The sequence below is a fragment of the Homarus americanus genome, unplaced genomic scaffold (assembly GCF_018991925.1).
Source record: "Homarus americanus isolate GMGI-L3 unplaced genomic scaffold, GMGI_Hamer_2.0 scaffold9729, whole genome shotgun sequence".
Taxonomy (NCBI): domain Eukaryota; kingdom Metazoa; phylum Arthropoda; class Malacostraca; order Decapoda; family Nephropidae; genus Homarus; species Homarus americanus.
Window position 1 is genome coordinate 74821 of NW_024728130.1, and position 6000 is coordinate 80820.

Sequence of the window (6000 nt, forward strand, 5' to 3'; positions counted from 1 at the left end):
AAATATCAAGAGAAAGAGAGAGAAAAAGAGAGAAAGAAGGAAGACCGGAAAAGAAAGAGATGTTAAAAGAGTGTGAGGCAAAATGTGGTGAAGGAGGACGATGAAGAACAAAATGCAAGAAAGGTGTGTGTGAGAGAGAGAGGCCTAAAGATACAGACAAACAGACGGATAGAGACAGACAGACAGACAGAGTTGAACATTCCTTAAAACTAAAAGATGCAAACCTGACTAACCACAAAAACAAAATGGCGGCAAAGTTACACCAAGACTCTACCTTAACTAGACACACTATGTTCATTTATTTAGTTAAAAAAGATAAGAAAAAATCGTAAGTGAAATACAAAATAAATTATCGTATCAAAAAAAAAAATGATAATTGTAAGGCTCACGAATAATTGTAAACTCGCAAATTTAAACCTCGCGAATAATTGTAAACTCGAATATTGTAAACTCGCGAATAATTGAACCTCGGAATAATTGTAAACCTCGCGAATAATTGTAAACCTCGCGAATAATTGTAAACCTCGCGAATAATTGTAAACCTCGCGAATAATTGTAAACCTCATGAATAATTGTAAACCTCGCGAATAATTGTAAATCTTGGGTAAATATGTAAATCTTAGGACTCTGTATGTAAATTGGTGCGGTAGTCAGGATCTCCAGTGTAAATAAGGGCTGTTTGATTCCCTTATATTACACGAGGGGCGTTGTGGCCACACGACAGACGGAGTGAGGCCAACTGTGGCCACTTCACACAGTATGGAGAGATGGTGTGTGGCCAAGTGGAAAAGACTGTGGCCACTTCAGACAGTATGGAGAGACACTGTGGCCACATAGGGAACTCTGGCCACAGGCGATTCAGGAAAAGCTTTGGAAGAGGGAGGGAAGGAAGGAAGGAAGGAAACAGGACTAAAATGTGATATAGAAGGAAGGAGAGAAGGAGAGAGAGAGAGAGAGAAAGGCCATTGGTCTAATAGGTGAGAGCTCTTACGTAGCGGCCCGTGAACCATAACCTGACCGGGGACCTCCTCTTACCTCTTACCTAACACCTTACTCTCTCTCTCACGCCTCACCTCTCACTCTCTCTCTCTCACCCTCACCTCTACACTACTCTCCTTGTCTATGCTCTCTCTGTCTGTCACATAAAACCACAACACACACCTTCAACACACACACTACCCTCAAACATTCACTCCACAAGAATCTTTTCCGCAGCATCTATATAAACACGTTCATCAAAACACAAACCAATACATTATAAATGAAAACAAAAATACTACAAAATACTACGAAAAATACAAAAAACTACGAAAAACTACAAATAACAAAAATACTACAAAATACTACGAAATACTACGAAAAACTACGAAAAAACTACGAAATACTACAACTACGATAAACTATAAAAAAAACTACAAATAACAACAAAATACTACAAAATACTACGAAAAAAATAATTCTCTCCCCCAGACTCCATCTCGTAAAATAAATGAAGCTTTGAAAAAAACACAAACTTGTACAACACAAAGTCATAATAACACCGCTTCTAGTTCTCCTAAAGTCGTAAGTGATATTTTTTTTTTCTCTCCCAGTCGTTCAATAGAGAGACTTTTCACTCAGAGATGGTGTCCCCGTATGCACCGGCCTGAGTGGAGGAACTGATTAAGACGGCGACCTTTCTCATTAGCGGCTCCTTAACTACACTGTGCTCTCAGTGTCTTGGCTGTTAAGAGGCTATAAAAAAAAATATTGTACGGTATTGCGTTTGGAACTATTTTTCATAATGGGGTTTTCGTAGACACACACACACACACACACACACACACACACACACACACGACTATTTCCCCTGACAGTTTTCACGGCTCGGGACTTCATGAGGGGGGAGGAGGGTGAGGGAGAAGGGTGAGGAGAAAAGTGAGGAAGAAGGGGTAGGAGGAAGGGGAGAGGAGGAGGAAGGGGAAGGGAGGAGGAAGGGAGGAGGAGGGAGGAGGTGGGGAGGTAGGGGAAGGGAGGAGGTGAGGGTGGGGGGAGGACACATAATTATAGAGGAGCGATAATGTGGAGTAAGAGTGGAGGCCGTATCATAGGAGCTGTAATGTACACGATGGTTGAGACTTGATGCTGGCGACCACTTCACCCCGTCCCTCCCAAGTGTTAGAAATCTTCCTTCCTCCTTCTCAAACCTTCCTCGTCCTTCTCTTCCTCCTTCTCAAACTTTCCTTCCTCTTCCTTCTCTTCCTCAAACTTTCCTTCATCTTCCTTCTCAAACCTTTCTCCCTCTCCTCAAACTTTCCTTCCTGCCTTCTCCTCCTCCTTAAACATTCCTTCCATCTTTCCTCCTTCCTTGTCTTCCTTCTCAAACCTTCCTTCCTTCTTCTCCTCAAACCTCCAACTCACACGCGTATTGAGACACAGATTCTATTCACTCCCATAAGCGACCTTGACCTCTGACCTTCACCTAACCTTGAATAATAAACCTGTGAAAATATTCCATTCTCACTAAACCAAAAAAAAGCAACTTTATGACGTAGAAACAGATAGCGTATAACTCCAGAAGATGAACGACTGCGGATAACGACGGACGGACCAAGACAGACGACAGCGGACCACAACAAAGACAAGGGAGTAAAAAAAAAATAAAAAAAATAAAAAAACATAAAATAAATAAATAAAATCCTACGTGTACGCCAAGCCTCAGGCGACACAACAACTATATATATCCTAACAGTTTATGCTCGTCGCTTCTGAGGCCTTTCACCCTAAGCCTTTACCCTGTAGTTCTCACACAGCACCATGACTTCTAGTACGGACACTACGACCCTCTCTAGTACGGACACTACGACCTTCTCTACTACGGACACTACAAACAGGGACTCCCGCAGCAAGCGGCGGCATCAATAAACGGTCCAACTCGTCTCTATGTCCAGGAAGGTGAGGGACCCCACCCTAGCTAGCCAGTCAGTCACTCACCCCTCCAGCCAGTGAGTAACCGTTCCTCCTCTTCCTCTCTCCTCAGTTTCCTTCCCTCATCCCTCCTTCCCTCTGTCCCTCTCGTCATACCCCTTCCTTTCTCCCTCCCCACTCCCCTACCTTCAGATTATGAGTGAGGACCTCCGCTTCCTCTTTCCTCCCCCTCCACCATCTTCCCTCCCCAGAGACTATGAGTGACCCTCCCTCTCTTATCTCCCTGTATTCTCCCACATATTACTCTCCCTTCTGTCTCCCTTTACTGCCCTCTCCACCCTTCATCATTCTCTACCTCCTTCCTTCTTCACTTCCTCCATTTCACCTCTCACCTTTACATTCTCATCTTCCTTCCTTCATTTTCCTCCCTATCTCCATTCTCATCTGCCCTCCCTCCTACATCCGTAAAGGGGAGAGAGGAAGAGGAGAGAAGGACAGCAGCCAGAAGGAGAGAGAAAGATGGATGGGGTAAAAAAAACATTCGTGTTTACAAGGGGACAGCTCTGAGAGAGAGAGAGAGAGAGAGAGAGAGAGAGAGAGAGAGAGAGAGAGAGAGAGAGAGAGAGAGAGAGAGAGAGAGAGCCCCAGAATGCAAAGCTGGAGGAGGTTAGGGAGTCATCACAAACCTCGCCGCTCACCAACACTGGCGTCTGGTAAGGTAAGGTAAGGTAAGGTCAGGTCAGGTCAGGTCAGGTCAGGTAGTAAAGTCACAAACACAATCCTATGTTGGTTTTCCGTCAATCATAATAAATTGAATCTCTTGGTAATTAGTTAACCGATTGGTGGTGATTAGATGTGGGTGTGGAGGCCTTCTAGAAAATCCACTGCAACCCTCCCTTAACTCTCTCTTCATGGTCACACAATCACACACACACACACACACACACACAATGTGCTTCAAGATGTCTCCAGTTCTTGAAGGAGTTAACGTGAGCAGCAGCAGCAGTTCAATGTTCACTTTTTTTTCTTCATTTTTGTGGGGCAACATTTTATACAGGTAAGATTCCCTCACCTTTAAAATTTGTGGTATAAGTAAACAGCAATATTCTGTCGTCGAGTCTTGAGAACACCTGCAGTCATGTCTTGTGTGTGTGTGTGTGTGTGTGTGTGTGTGTGTGTTAGAGTGTAGCAGAGTGGTAGGGTATGTGTTAGTGTGGTTAATATGTGGTGCGGTAGTGTGTGGTGTGGTGTGTGGCAGTGTGTGGGTGTGGTAGTGTGTGTGGTAGTGTGGCGTGTGGTAGTGTGGGTGGTGTGTGGCGGTAGTGTGTTGTGGCGTGGTGTGTGTATGGTGGGGTAGTGGTGTGGCGGTAGTGTGTGTTGTGGTGTGTGGTGTGGTGTGTGTTGTGGGTGGTGTGGGTGGTGTGTGGTGTGGTGTGTGGGTGGGCGGTGTGTGTAGGTGCTCCTCCTTCAGACAACCTTAAGACAACCTCAAGTACCTTAACGATACCTCCTCAAGGGCGTGGTTCCTGTGTCCTCAGTGCGCCTCGAGGCCGACTTGAGGGTCTCCCGTACACCTTACAAGGGTCTCGTCCTCCACGTGTGATGTAAAGTGAAATGAGGAGTGATCTCCACTATACCTCACCTCACTCTTCATATTCTTCCCATCCCCCCCCGTCTGCATAGTTCCCTCTCCTTCATACCCCCTCACCCCATCTATTGCCTTCTTCCCCTCACCCTTCCACACCTTCCCTCCTCCTCCTTCCTACTGGCCTCCTTGTTATCTTATTCTTTCCTCACCCCTCCCCCTATTCTCTAACCTTCCTCTCGTCTCTTCCCTTGTCACCCCGAGAAACAAGAGCCCATACGTGTCTCAACTTGTACAGGAAATGTCGGAGATAGAAGGTTTAATAGTGAGACCAGAGTGGAGTCCAAAGATAATCATAAAGGAATGCAGTGTAAGTACTTGCAATACGGTGTAAAATTGTGTAAATATCGATATACAGTATACACCTGTATATCAAAAAATATATTTTTTTGGTACCAGCGACATTCTGACCTTTTGATGGTGACCTTAACCTTTTGACCTAACAGTTCTAGGTCCAGTGGATTTTGGAGGTCATGGAATCAAGTGGTGGCCAGAGATCCATGTTACAGCAAAGCGTTAGAACAGGGGAGGGAGGAGAAAGGTTGAGTGGTAGCCAGCGGTCCCTGTCCCATCAGAGCATCACAGTAGGAGGGAGGGCGGGAGAGACGGAGGAGGTGTGAGTGGTAGTAGCGGTCCCTGTCGCGTCTCGTCATCAGAAAACCATCTATTGCCGGACCTGCGACCCCGCCCTACCCCGCCCCTCTGATGGTGGAGGAGAAGACGAAGATGAAAACACGAAGGAAAAGATTAAAGACAAAATTAAACATCAGAGTGGGATACAAACCCTGCCCGCGAGCCACGGCAGGATAAACTAAAAAAACACTTTACAGTAAATTAATGAAGTCACCGCTGGAGACTGTCTCGTATCACCATTTTCTTTAACGCCTCAACAAAAAGCCTACGTGTTATCACCTCATGAACCGTTAACATGACAACGCCTGGTCAGTTTTGACGCCAACTGCACCTTGTGACGTGTTGATCAAATTCCAAGTTTAGTGTAAATCTGGAAGCCCGTCCTCGAGGTATTTTGGAGACCAGACAGACAGGACCTAAAGCAATACTCTACCCTACAGTTAAGGGCATAGTAAAAATGAGATGAAAACTGAGGGAGGGAGGATGAGGAAGTAGGGCTGAAGGAAAGGAGGTAAACTAAGGGGGAGGTAAGGGAAGGGAGGGTAAGGGAGGTCTCTGTTGGAGGCGGCCGAGCGGTAAACAGTTCATTTGTATTATATAAATATTCACCCAAATGTATAATACCCAATTGTTCACTAAGTTATTCAACAATGACTCAGTAGTTATTCATGTCAGTTTGATTAAGGATTGCTCACGAGGGGGTTGTTAGTTTAAACTTACATCCTGTGCAGGTGAAGCGTAGAAGGCTTACAGTGCTTAACTTGGGAAGCATGCGAGGTCATGCTTGCCTTACTTATGTTGTCCTATACAAGTGC